Source organism: Aspergillus heteromorphus, assembly GCF_003184545.1.
Source record: "Aspergillus heteromorphus CBS 117.55 chromosome Unknown BO70scaffold_60, whole genome shotgun sequence".
NCBI classification, from domain to species: domain Eukaryota; kingdom Fungi; phylum Ascomycota; class Eurotiomycetes; order Eurotiales; family Aspergillaceae; genus Aspergillus; species Aspergillus heteromorphus.
Window position 1 is genome coordinate 37,483 of NW_020290465.1, and position 16,417 is coordinate 53,899.

Here is a 16,417-nt window from a genome sequence, read left to right on the forward strand (position 1 = left end):
TTATATTTTACTATTATTAATAATATTACTAAGAATAATCTTTATAATACTAATATAATTTTATTATTTTAAAAATACTTGATAAATATTTTAAAACTGTTTAAATATTTAAAAAACATAAATTTAAAATATATACCTAGCAAATATAAGAATATTTTGATAATTAAAAAGTATTTTTTAAGTACTTAAAAAAAGTAATTTTTAAATGTATAAGAATTTTAGAATAAATAGTAATTAGAACAAGGACTTGGCCTGATAATGGCCTAGGATTTAGTCTTTTGATTGACTTGATCTCAGCCCAACAAATCACTCAATTACTTCTGTATAACTTTATATATTAATTACATATAGTTTTATATATGGCTTGTTTCTGTCTAATTCTATATATATATAACCCAGCTGCTTTTATAGTGGTATTATAGAATCAGATCTTTATTATTTTATCTTTCTAGCTACTATTTAGATTATCAGGATTAATAGTTATTTTTTTTCTAATTAAATAATTATAAGATCATACAGATAGCAGAGTTAATAAGAATAATTAAAATATTAAGATTATTATATAACTAAAGAAAATAGATTAAAAATATTAAATTAATAGTCAGAATTGGGCTTGTTATTACCCGCTTGTCAGCTCGGGATTTACTTAGCCCGGCTTGCCAAGAGAATCTGCTCAAGCAAGTGAATAGATTTAATAGATAGATTTAAATTTTTTGAATCTAGTTTAATTAAATTAATAAGCTTAATTCAAATTAAATAAACTAGATTTTATAAATTTAGATTTTATCTTTTAGTTTAATATATTTATATTATATAAATAAATTATATATAATTATAAAAATAAATTATATATAATTATAAAATTTTAAAATTAATAGATCTATTTATTCTTTATAGTTTATAAAAAAAAATTAATTTTAAATAAAAAATATAAATTATACAGAAAGTATATATAATTAATTATAAATTAAATATATATAAAAATAAGATATAATTTCTTTTAATTATAATAAAAATCTAGATAAATAAATCTTTATTATATTTTGTGATAGGATCTACTTGTCAGGGTAGAAAGCCTGTCGACTAGGTAAGGAATTAATCATGAAACACCGTGTATTTGTTTGATAATGACAAAGATAGTCTATATTCACAAGATAGACTAATTCTTAAAGAATCAGTAGCTTCTTACAGAGGGATTGATATTTTATAAATGCCGGAGAGATGTAGAACTACTATTAATAATCTCACGACTCTTATAATCACTATAATATATTATTCCGATGATATAACTCTTATAACTACTATAATATATTATTCTAATAATCTTTATCTTGATAGCTGGATTATTCTATTATAAATAATATTCTTCTCTGCTGGGATGAGCTACCTGGCTCGGGTATTAGGAATAATCTTATATATTCTTGATTTGAAATGGTGGGGATCCGATAGCGAAAGATGGGGAACTTATAGAATATATAGTATAAACAGGATCACGTGCTGTTTCTGTATAGCTTTATAAGTATTTAGTTGTATTTATATAAATAGATCCCCTGCGAAGAAGTATAAATAAAAGAATCTTTTATATTACTTCTCTTTCTTCTTCTCTTCTACTTTGTGATCATTGTTTCTTTAGTAATTTATAATTGTTTTCTTTATATTTCTTTGTTATTTTATATAATCTTTGTTGTTTTTATCTATATTATATTACTGTTATTCTCTTCTTTGTCGGATATTGATCTTATTCTTAATTACTTCGCGATAATAAAGAGAACAGCGTGTTTCAAGCAGGATATTTCTATCAAAGTCTGCTATAACTTCTATATATACTATCTGAGACATATAAATAATAACTTTGATTCTAAGAAGAGTACTCTGTATAATATTAGTTATTTATTAAATATAAAGATATCTGTTCTGTGTTGTTTCTGTTCCACGGGAAAGAAGACTTATAATTCTGTGGGTTTTATATACTTTGTATTATATATATATAATTTACTGACATCTCTCGAGCCTGCAACTGATCTGCTAAAAAACACTCGTAATTTTATAAAGATTATTAAATAGGCTATTCTAATTCTGAAGAAAGAATATTAGAATAATAATATTAAACAGACTGTCTGCGAAGAGATTTATATTCTTGCGAAGACATTTAATAATATAAAGAATATTCATACTTATAAATTTTTATTAAAGAATATCAAGACTGCCAAGTATATAAGTTCTTATTATAATTAAGAGATAAGATCTTTGTGATTCTATTATTAATATTTTATTAGAAGTTTATTGCCAAGTATATTAAATTTATTAAGATCTGTTATACTTTTTTGACGCAGTTAATTCTTTATTCTGGTCTCCGCGCCTTGCTGAAAAATTATTATATTTATAAAATAGAAATATTGTTGTGTTTGCTGCTCGGTAATCCAGAATATATAGGCTAGGTTTTTACTCTGTGAAACTTTCTTAATTCAATAAGAGCTATAATATATATTTAATACCCGGATGTTAATAATAATAAATCGACTTCAGATAATAAGAATAGTATTATTAAATTAATTATAGATCTCTGTATTCTTTTTCTAAAGTCTACTTTTTCTATAAATATTTCTGAGTTGTAATAAGAAGGCCTGATTATTATTATTATTTATTTTGTGAATAGATAATAGATATGACTGAATATATTTAAGTGTTCCCTGCTGTCTTATAGCAGGATGATTTTATATTTATTAGTATATTTAGTCTGCGATAATATAGTTAATGAGGAATATCAAGAGATTAATGTTCCTGTAGCTTATCTCTTAAGAATATAGAGTAATTTATTAGTGATTATCTTCTGTTTTCTTAATATATAGCGCTTTTTATAATATTTCTAATATTATTTTATAGCTTCGGGTGTATTCTTTATATTTTTACTAGAAATTTATTAATTATACTCGCTTGATTATTCTTTCTACTTGATTAGATAGTAATCCTGACTGTTATAGTATTGATAGTCTTTAATTTTTTTAACTTTCTATTTATCTTTGTTGTCTAGTTTAGATATCAGAAGCGGTTTTTTATAATCTCTTTTAATATTCTATAATTTTAATAAGAAGATATAGAATATATTGTGGATTTATCTATATTTCTCAGATAAACATAACCGATATATCTAAGATTTAATATATTTAAGAATCCGAAAGAATTCTATAAACTTTAGAGCCAGCTTTCTTAATTTTTTGAGTTATAAGTTTTGAGTTAATAGCTTAACTAAATTTTTTTCTTTGAAATAGAATAGCTTTCTGCACTTATTATAATATTCTTTTTATTTTTTTATAGCTATTTACTATATTTTTTGTAGCTGTTCTCTTATTTCTCTAAGTTTTTTAATTTTATTCTGTACTGCTGGGACTTCTCGCTGCTAAGAATTAATTTTAATTCTAATATAAAAGTTCGGCAAAAAGCTATAAAGAATATTATAAGATAATTAGCCTGTGATTATATTATCTGTATTATTACAGGCGAATTGAGCACTTAGAAGAATTAATAATTAGTTAATATTATACTAGCTGAAGTAGTATCAGAGATAGTGTTCGAGTATTTAATTTATCTATTCTATTTAGCTATTAATTTAAGAGTAGAATACAGTCAAAAGCTTCAAGATTATATAGCTATTATAGACTAAATTTGATCAGAATTTACTGATAAAGATTAATTCTTAATTAAATATAATTTTATTTAGGGATCTGAAGATTAATTCAATCTGTTTATAAAATAATTTGACAAGATCTAGGGCAGTTATTATAAACAGAACAGCAAAGAAAAGACAGTATTTTAAGAATTAATTAATAATAACTAGAATAGTATCAACAGTCTTTCTATATTAAATAATAAAAGACAGCCCTGTAATAAAATTTATTGTTAATTCGGCAAAGAGATATAATAAAATTAATAATAATTTAAGATTGCTATATAATTAATACTTTAGAGCAGTAGTTTCTTGATATATTAAATAAATTCGGATATATTTAACTATATTATACTGTAATCTGTTCTAGTGAAACTTTCTGCGTAGCAATACTTCTATTCAGGTCTTTCTGAAGTATTCTGCTAACAGATTATTATAATATAGCTTAATAAGTATCTGATATAGTGCCTCAGAAAAGAGAATATAATATTAATTTTTAAAATAAATATAATCAGTTATTTTAATAATTCAATACTTTTAATCTGATTATTTTTATTAAACAGTAGTCTTTTATTATTATATCTCTGGATTATTATTCTGCAAACACAAGATTATTTCTTGAAGTTCGGAATTATATATATTTAAGTATAAAACTTCTGCGATATATACTTGTGACGCTGTAGATTAAAGAATAAATCTCTCTTAAGATAAGTTTTTCTAAGCAGCCCAGTCAGCTGTTTTTATATTAGCTTGATTATTAGAATTCTTTAAGCTTAATATAATACAAATATCAAATCCAGGGTAATTCTGTGTATCTTGAGATTTAAACTGAGTTTTTTCTTTGATAAGATCTTTTATTATCAGAAATAATATATCTATAAATTATATTTAAATTAGGATTAACAGTTTCTCTTGAGAAGCAGATTTTACTTAAGATCTAGAAGATATTCTGAAGAGTCTATCTGCTGGATTTAATTTCTCTGTTCTATATTTAATAATAAAATTATAGAAGATTAGACTTATAAGTTATCAAGCTTATCTTTTATTAATTTGGGTTTAATATATAAAAGATTGTAAGTTTGAATAGTCTGATAGAATCTTGATTATTTAAAAAACACTTTCTAAATATTATTATTATTATTTAAAAGAGTAAATAATAGTAAATAGCTCTTAATCTAGAGTATTATAATTTAGTTTAGCACCGGAGAACTTACGGGACCAGAATATAACTAGATAAAATATATTCTTAATATTAGATTGGGATAGAATGCTACTTATTTTTTTTTTTAATATATTAGTTTCTAAACGGCGGGGTTTTGTAGAATTAAAATATATTAATAAAGATATTTGTTAAAAGGCAGTAATAAGACAGCGGAAAGTAGTTTATTTAGTTAAGATTAGATAGATCTTCTCTGGCTTCTGTCTGTTAGTTATTTTACGAAGTAAAGAAATAAGAGATAAGATAATATAAAAATAATCTTGAATAAATTGTCGATAAAAATTACAGAATCTAAGAAAGATCTGAATATTATAATAATTTTTGGAAATCAGTCATAAAATAATATTATTTATTTATTGAGAATCTATGAATACTCTGTCAGAGTCAATGATATATTTCAGAAATTCAACTTGGGATTGATAGAATAAATATTTTAATAGTTTTATATAGAGCTGAGCTTCTTGAAGCCTCTTTAAAACTTAATAAATATATTTTATATAAGATTTCTTATCTGATAAAAAGATAAGAATATTATTTAGATATACTATACAAAAGTTATCAAGAAGTTCTTAAAATATAGTATATATATAGTTTTAGAAAGTTGCTGAAGTATTAGTCAATCTAAATAATATAACTATATATTTGAAATAGCTGTATCGGGTGCAAAATGCTGTCTTTTATTTATTATCTTTCTTAATATAGATTTAATAGTATATATTCTTAATATTAATCTTTAAAAAGTAGATACTTCCTGAAACTCTGTCAAGAATCTCTGAAATAAGAGATAAGAGATAGTAATTCTTAATAAAAATCTTATTAAGATTTCTATAATCTATATAAAGATATAAACTATTATTTTTCTTAAATATAAAGAGAATAGAGACTTCAGCAGAGCTCTTTAAAGATTAAATTCAGTCTAATTTTAGATTCTCTTTAATATATTTTTATAGAATCTTAAGTTCAGCTTCGGATAAGAGATATATTAAATTATAAGAGAATATTTTATTAGATTTAATATTAATAGTATAATCCGCAGGGCTATAAGAAGATAGCTGTTAAGAGAAATTTATAGAGAATATATCTTAGAATTGCTTGAGTTCAACAAAAATTATCTTAGAATTTAATAATAAATTGCGAGATTCTTTTTCTGATAGCTAGATATTTTCAAGAAGTTTAATAATAATATATACTCTTGCTAAGTTTTAAGTTACTTTAATAAATTAAGTAATAGAAAGCAGTAAAATAGACAGTATACTAAATTATTACTGGCGGTTTTATACTAATAAGATAATATATAGATTATAAAATATAATTATTAAAAGTAGTACAGGGCTGCCTTTCAGTTAGAGATTCTGATTAATTTCTATATAATATTATTTAAAAATACAGATGCCTCCTCGCGAATTAATAACAGTAATAGAGACTTTCTATATACTATAGATAGAAGTAGTAATTTAATTAATAGCTTTAATCTTTGGCGCAGTAATTAAGATATATTAAAGATTATAGACTTTGACAAACTAATAATTAATAATATTTATTTCGGCGCAGCTATTCAGATCTGCAAAGATTTCAAGACTGTTTCAGATATAGATAGAAATATAAAAATAATATATAGTCTCTATTATAAATAAAGAAGTTAAAATTATAAAATCTATTCTAATTTTTTTATTTTTTTCTCTAAATCTAATAAGGATTAATAGATTCTAGTAGATTAGATTCTTTTGCCTTTGATAGAATATCAGTTCGCAAGATATTGGGTATTTTTATATATAAAATATTATAATTAATTGCTATTTTTTCCAATAAGATTTTTCCTGTAATTTAAGATATCTTTCTTAATAATTTTACTAGTAATTTCTTAGAAACGCTTGCGTGGCTTATAATCACTAAATTGGTTATTATTTCGCTTGTGTTTTTCTTTATTTTCTCACAGTTTATAATAATAAGTAGTAATAGTCATTATTTCGTCCCGCTTCTCTGATAGATAGGGAATATACTCTTAAATATAATAGTTTAGATCTGGTAGTAGCTTAGTAAAGTAAAATAAGACTTTTTTTTTTTCTACTTAATAAAAAAAATATTGCTTTAAGATATCAAGATAAGTATAGAACTCTTGCGGATCCTGGCTATATTACTAATAAGTCTGTTTAAATTAGGCTATAGTATTTGATTAAAGAGTGGCAGTGTTTCAAATCAGTATAAAAGTTTAATCTTTAAATTAAGACTATAATTTCTTAAGAAATTATCTCTCTTCCGGATTTTTATTATCTATAAAATAATATTATCTTTATCTATATACTGAATCCATATAGCTAATAGCAGCGAGAATCTTATATTTTTCTAATAAATATTTCTTAAATATGTCTCTGAATATATATTTCAAATTAATAATTTATTTTTAATATTTTTAAAGATTAAAGTTCAGGACAAAGTAAGAAATATCTTTAAATTTAATCTCTCTCTTATTCTTTTCTAATTCAGGAAAGAATTAATAATATCTTGAGAAGATTTTACTTAGAGAGCTATTTCTTTAAAGATAAGCTATTCTTTGCTGTAAATTAATAGCTTGTTTTAATTAATAAATATAATCTTCTAGCTGTTAAATCTTTTTAATAGTAAGAACAGTATTCAGCGAGGATTCTGGATTAATTTAATTATTGAGTGCTTTTATTTCTTTATTATCTTTAATAAATAGTATCTTTCTTAGATAGTCGAAAAGAGAAGAATCAGAATATAATAGAATCTACTTATTAGAATAGAAAGCCTATTAACTAGATAAGAAATTAACTATAAAATACTGTGTATTTATTTAATAATAATAAAGATAGTCTATATTCATAAGATAGACTGATTTTTGAAAAATCAGTAGCTTCTTATAGAGAGATCGGCATCTTATAGATGCCGGAGAGGTGTAGAATCACTATTGATAATCTCACAACTCTCACAACCACTATAATATATCATCCCGATAACACGACTCTCATAATCACTATAATATGTCATCTCAATGACCTTTATCCCGATAGCTGGGTTATTCTATCACATATTTATTTAAATTAATATAAATATAATAATAAAACTAAAGTTAAGTAAGATAATGTTCTTAAGATTATTAATAATAAAAATTATAAAATAAAATAAATAGTTTTAATTAGAGTGGCTAACAGCCAGGTCAGATTATGCTAATTAGAATTTTTATATCTAATTACTAGATTATAATTAGATTAAAAAAATTTTTATATCTAATTATAATATAATTAAAAATTAGATAATTAATTATTTTAATTATTTTTAATATTAAGATTTATTTATTATATTTTTTTAAGCTGTAGTATAATTAAGATATATTTAGATTAAATAATTATTAATCTGACTATTTTTATTATTTTCTAAAAATATATAAAAAAAAGTTTTTTAGATTAAAAAAATATAATTAAGAAAGAAATTAATATTTTTGTATTATTATTTATAAAAAATAATAAAAATATTCTAATTATATTAATAAAATTCAGCTTTTTATAAAATTATTATTCTTATAATAAAATATATATATAAAAATATATAATTACTATTCTATTTTAGCTATATATCTTAATTATACTATATAAAATATTAGAAAAATTATATATTAATTATTAATTAAAATATTAGAAATAAATATATTATTTTTATTTTATTATTTCTTCTGAATTAGACTATTCTTAGATTTATAAATAAAATATAGCTTAAAGAGTTATTAACAAAATTAAAAATAAATAAATAGTTAAAAAGATTATAAATAGTCAGATTATTAAAATAAAATAGATTAAATAGATTAAATAAATTAAATAAATTAAATAAATTAAATAAATTAAATAAATTAAATAGATTAAATAAATAAATAAAATAAATAAAATATATTAGATTTATATTATAATATTATAATTTTTATAAATAATTCTATAAAAGCTTTTTATAAATCTTTTTTATAAAAATCTATTTTCTATTTTAATTTATTATATCTTAAATAATTTTATTTAAAAAAATCTTATTTTATAACTCTGAACTTCAGATATAAATTTTTATTTATTAAATTTATTAAAATAAATAAAATATAGTAAATATATTAGTTATATATTAAAATATAATAAATTATATTTATATAAAATTATATCTTAAAATAAAATAAATTATTTTTATAGAATTTTCTATTTTTATTTTTTTATATTTATTATTTATAAAACAGCTTTAAAATTATAAATTAATTATAATTATTTAATTTATTTTTAGAGAATATTATTAAGTTTTTTTTTTATTTTTTAGATTTTTATAAATTATAATAATATTTAAACTAAGATAAGCTTTTTAAGTCAGATCTTTTCTTCTTTTTTAAATCTTAAGATTATATATATTATAAAAAATCAAAAAATTATCTTATATTTAACTTTTTAAAAAAAGCTTTTTATTTTCTAGAATTAATAATAGAAGATAATCTTTTCTAAAGATTATATATAAATTTAAAAATTATTATTTTATTTTAATTAAAAAAAGTTATTAATAATATAGAATAATTTTTAGAAAAATATATTATTTTTTAATAAAATCTTTTATATTTATTATATTATATATTTTTATATTTTATAATATCTAGAAATTAAAAATTCAGAAACTAGTTCTATAAGCTATTATCTTTATAAAAATTATAAAAAAACTTATTATTAATTATATCTAAATTAGAGTGGATTTTTTTAACCTGACGGTTAATTGTTTTAAGCAAAATGGTTAAAAAATACAGACACAGATATAAAGATAAAATACTATATAAACCTTTATATAATTTTATATATTATAATTTATATTATTAAATATAAAATCTATATTATATATATACTTTTATTATCTAATATACTACTAATATATTATATTACTTAACAATAAAAAATTAACTAATTAAAATATTCTGAAACTGATTAGTTATATATTAAATATAATCTAATTATATTAGACTGTATTTAAAATATAAAATATAAATATAAATAAGATTTAAGTTTAATTATATTTTAAAAATATTAATATACAGTAAAATATTTATTTAAATACAGATTTTAAAAGCTTGGTTTTTAACCTGTTTTTCAACCAAAATCCACTCTAATCTAAATAAATAATTAGTCAGATATTAAATAAAAAATTATTATAGATATTTATTTATTTTTTTAAAATAAATTTTTTCTAATTATTATCTTTCTCTAGATTTTTATAATTTATAATAAATACAATTTTTAGAATTAAATTTTATATTTTATAATTATTTATTATCTACTGTTTTAAATTATTAAATATATTTAATTTAAATAAATAATTAATCTTATTATTTTATTTTTTTACTAAAAATTAAGTTTTTCTAATTAAATATAAATTAAAGAATATTTTATAAAACTATTTAAAAAGATATATATATAGCTGTTATTAAAATTTCTAAATATTAAATAAATATTAATTATAATAAACTACTAGATTAGTTCTGATTAAAAAGTATTTTTTACTTTAATTAAATATTTTTTAATAAAAAATATAGATTATTATAAGATTTTATTAAATTTTTAATTAATATTTAAATCTTATATTAATAAAAATCTAGTTATAATTATTTTATTAGTTTTATATAAATATAATTTTATTTATTAGTTATTAAATATAATAACTAATAATATTAATAATAATAATATAATATTTAGTATAATCTTAGCTAAACTTTAAACTTAACTTAGTCAGAATTAGAGTGGCTTAACCTGATCATTATATCTTAATCTTAATCTGGCCATAATTTAGTGATTAGATTAAGATATAAAAAATTTTTAATTATATAATTAAGATCAGATTAAGATATAACTATTATTATAATTATTTATATCTATTAATTAAAAAGATTAGATATAGTAGATAGATTAATAATCACAGATTAATTTATAATATATATATTCTTTTTATATAAATAATATATAAAGTATAATATATATTTAATTATAATATAAATATAATAATATTTTTTAGATATAATCTATTATTTAATCTGCTTAACTAATTATCTTAAAAGATATATTATATTTTAAAAAAGATTTTTATAAAATCTAGTATAAAAAAAATAAAAAAAAATATAGAATATTTATTTTTTATACTATTTAGAATAATAATTATAATAATATAAAAATTATAAAAATCAGATCTCTATCTTTATCTAAGTATATATAATAATTAAAGATTTAGATAAGACTAGCTTTTCTAATTTTAATAATAATCTATTCTCTGAATTATTTTTAAGATTATTTATATTTTTATTCTTATTAATATAAAAAATAATAATTATTTTATTTTTCTCTTACTTCTTAAATATAAAAATAATTAAATCTAAATTAAAATTATTAAATATATTCTAATATTTCTTATTTATAATAAAATAATTAATATATATTTAAATTATAACTATTTTAATTATATTAAAATTAAAACAGCTCTGGTGATAGTAGCAGATATTTTAAGAATTATTAAAAAAATATTTAATATTAATATTATTAATTATAACTAACAGAAAATCTCTAATTATTTAATAAAAAATAAAAAATTAATTATAACAGAACTTTTAATAAACAAGAATATTAATATATTTTATAATATCTAAAATTATATTAATTTAATTAAAGATATCTTAAGAAGCTATATATTTTTAATATCTAGATATATCTTAAGTTCTTTATATATCTTAATTATAAATAAAAGTCTTTAATATTTAAAGATATTATAAAAGATCTTATCCAGATCTGATAATAACTTAAAAATTATTAATAATATATTAATTATTAAGTTTTAATTAAAATAGAAAAAGAATATCTTCTTAAAAATAATTTAATATTTATAATATTAATTAATATTATTATTTAATTATATATTTTTCTTAAACTTCTTAAGTTTTAATATTAGATTTAAAATAATTATAATTATATAAATATAGTCTTCTGTCTAATAAATATAATAATAATATTTTTAAAGTTTTTAATATATATTATATAAGCTCTTAAAAATCTTTTTTTTTAAAATATCTATTTTTTTTTAATTTATTAATTAAGTAATTTAGATAATTAAAAAAATTATTATAAATATTATAAATTTTATAAATAATAGGCCTACTATTCTTAGAAAAATAAAAAATAAAAAGAAAAAAAAGATATAAAAATTTAAAAAAATATTTTATTTATTTTTATTTAATTATAATAAAATAAAAATAATTAATATTATTATACTTATAGTACTAAATAAAACTTTTAATTATTTAATAAAAATTAAGTATTTAATAAATTATAAAATAGATTAAGTTTTAGTAGATTTTATAATTAAAAAAAAATAATAAACTAAGCTAGATTTAAATTATTAAATAAATAAAAACTTTTTATAATATTAAAAACTTATATTTATAAATTATATAATTTTTTAAATTTATAATTAAAAATTAATATAATAAACTAGCTAATAAAAGACTTTTAGAAATTTTTTATAAAAAAGAATTTTATATTAATTTTTTATAAACAGCTTCTAGAATATATCTTCTTAAAAATTCTTAAAATATTAAAAAAAACTTTAAAATCTTTATTATTATTTTTTTATATATATTTAATAATATTATTTAAAATCTTAATTTAAAGTTTTTGCAGAAGAATATTAATTATAAGCTAAATTATATAAATAAGATAAAAAATATAATACTAACTTTAAATAATCTTTAAAAAATTAAACTTAATTAAAATATTATAAAATTAAATACTTTAACTAAGTTAAGTTCAGAGTTTAGCTAAGATTATATTAAATATTATATTATTATTATTAATATTATTAGTTATTATATCTAATAATTAATAAATAAGATTATATTTATATAAGATTAATAGAATAATTATAGCTAGATTCTTATTAATATAAGATTTAAATATTAATTAAAAATTTAATAAAATCTTATAATAGTCTATATCTTTTATTAAAAAATATTTAATTAAATTAAGAAATATTTTCTAATTAGAACTAATTTAGTAGTTTATTATAATTAATATTTATTTAATATTTAGAAACTTTAATAGTAGTTATATATATATCTCTTTAGATAATTTTATAAAATATTCTTTAATTTATATTTAATTAAAAGAATTTAATTTTTAATAAAAAAATAAAATAATAAAATTACTTATTTATTTAAATTAAATATACTTAATAGTTTAGAATAGTAGATAATAAATAATTATAAAATATAAGATTTAATTCTAAAAATTTTATTTATTATAAACTATAGAGATCTAAAGAAAAATAATAATTAAAAAAAATTTATTTTAAAAAAATAAATAAATATCTATAATAGCTCTTTACTTAATATTTAACTAATTATTTATTTAAATATAATTAATAATAATTTCTTCTTATAATTTTTATAAAGATAATAATTTATAGAACTAGTTTCTAAGTTTTTAATTCTTAAATATTATAAAATATAAAAATATATAATATAATAAATATAAAAGATTTTATTAAAAAATAATATATTTTTCTAAAAATTATTCTATATTATTAATAATTTTTTTAATTAAAATAAAATAATAATTTTTTAGTTTATATATAATCTTTAAAAAAGATTATTTTTTATTACTAATTTTAAAAAATAAAGAGCTTTTTTTAAAAAGCTAAATATAAGATAATCTTTTAATTTTTTATAATATATATAATCTTAAGATTTAAGAGAAAAGAAAAAATCTGATTTAAAAAATTTATCTTAGTTTAAATATTATTATAATTTATAAAAATCCAAGAAATAAAAAAAAAGACTTAATAATATTTTTAAAAATAAGTTAAATAATTATAATTAACTTATAATTCTAAAGCTATTTTATAAATAATAAATATAAAAAAATAAAAGCAAAAAATCTTATAAAAATAGTTTATTTTATTTTAAAATATAATTTTATATAAATATAATTTATTATATTTTAATATACAGCTAAAATATCTGTTATATTTTATTTATTTTATTTTAAAATATAATTTTATATAAATATAATTTATTATATTTTAATATACAGCTAAAATATCTGTTATATTTTATTTATTTTAATAAATTTAATAAATAAAAATTTATATCTAGAATCTAGAGTTATAAAATAATTTCTTTTTTTAAATAAAATTACTTAAGATATAATAGACTAGAATAAAAAATAGATTTTTATAAAAAAGATTTATAAAAATCTTTTATAGAATTTTTTATAAGAACTGTAATATTATAATATATATTGAATATATTTTATTTATTTTATTTACTTATTCTATTTATTCTATTTATTTACTTTATTTAATCTATTTAATCTATTTAATCTATTCTATTTTAATAATCTAATTATTTATAATCTTTTTAATTATTTATTAGTTTTTAATTCTATTAATAGCTCTTTGAGCTATATTTTATTTATAAATTTAAGAATAATCTAATCTAGAAAAAATAATAGAATAGAAATAATATATTTATTCTTAATATTTTAATTAATAATTAATATATAGTTTTTCTAGTATTCTATAATATAATTAAAATATATAGCTAAAATAGAATAATAATTATATATTTTTATATATATTTTTTATTATAAAAATAATAATTTTATAAAAAGCTGAATTTTATTAATATAACTAGAATTTTTCTATTATTTTTAATAAATAATAATAAAAAAGATACTAATTTCTTTTTTAATTATATTTTTTTAATTTAAAAAACTTTTTTTTATATATTTTTAGATAATAATAAAAATAGTTAGATTAATAATTATTTAATCTAGATATATCTTAATTATACTAGAGCTTAAAAAAATATAGTAAATAAATCTTAATATTAAGAATAATTAAAATAATTAATTATCTAATTTTTAGTTATATTATAATCAGATATAAAAATTTTCTTAATCTAATTATAATCTGGTGATTAGATATAAAAATTCTAATTAATCTAATCTGACCTGGCTGTTAGCCACTCTAGTCAGAATATTTAATTTTATAATATTTTAATTAATTTTAATTTTTTAAAATTATTTAAAGCTAGTATTATATTTTTTATTTTATTTATATAATTTAATTTATAGTTAATATTCTTCTACAGAAACTTTAAATTAAGATCTTCAATAATATTATTAAATATATATAAAAAAATAATAATAAAAATCTTAAAATCTTTTTTAATATTTTAAGAATTTTTATAAAAATATATTCTAAAAATTATCTATAAAAAATTAATATAAAATCTTTTTTTATAAAAAATTTTTAAAAATCTTTTATTAGCTAGTTTATTATATTAATTCTTAATTATAAATTTAAAAAATTATATAATTTATAAATATAAGTTCTTAATATTATAAAAAATTCTTATTTATTTAATAACTTAAATCTAACTTAATCTATTATTTTTTTTAATTATAAAACTTACTGAAACTTAATCTATTTTATAATTTATTAAATATTTAATCTTTATTAAATAATTAAAAATTCTATTTAATATTAGAAATATAATAATATTAATTATTTTTATTTTATTATAATTAAGTAGAAACAGATAAAATATCTTTTTTAGTTTTTATATCTTTTTTTTTTATTTTTTATTTTTTAAAAAATAATAGATCTATTATTTACAAAATTTATAATAATTATAATAAATTTTTTAATTATTTAGATTATTTAATTAACAGACTGAAAAGAAAGCAGATATTCTAAAAAAAAAGATTTTTAAAAATTTATATAATATATATTAAAAGCTTTAAAAATATTATTATTATATTTATTAAATAAAAAACTATATTTATATAATTATAATTATTTTAAATCTAATATTAAAGCTTAAGAAGTTTAAGAAAAATATATAATTAAATAATAATATTAACTAGTATTATAAATATTAAACTATCTTTAAAAAAATATTTTTTTATTATAATTAGAATTTAATAATTAATATATTATTAATAATTTCTAGATTATTATTAAATCTAAATAAGATTTCTTATAATATTTTTAAATACTAAAGACTCTTATTTACAGCTAAAATATATAAAAAACTTAAGATATATTTAAATATTAAAAATATATAGTTTTTTAAAATATCTTAAATTAAATTAATATAATTTTAAATATTATAAAATATATTAATATTCTTGCTTATTAAAAGTTCTATTATAATTAACTTTCTATTTTTTATTAAATAACTAGAGATTTTCTTTTAATTATAATTAATAATATTAATATTAAATATTTTTTTAATAATTCTTAAAATATTTATTATTATTATTAAAATTATTTTTATTCTAATATAATTAAAGCAGTTATACTTTAAATATATATTAATTATTTTATTATAAATAAAAAATATTAGAATATATTTAATAATCTTAATTCAGATTTAATTATCTTTATACTTAAGAAATAAAAAAAGAATAAGATAATTATTATTTTTTATATTAATAAAAATAAAAATATAAATAATCTTGAAG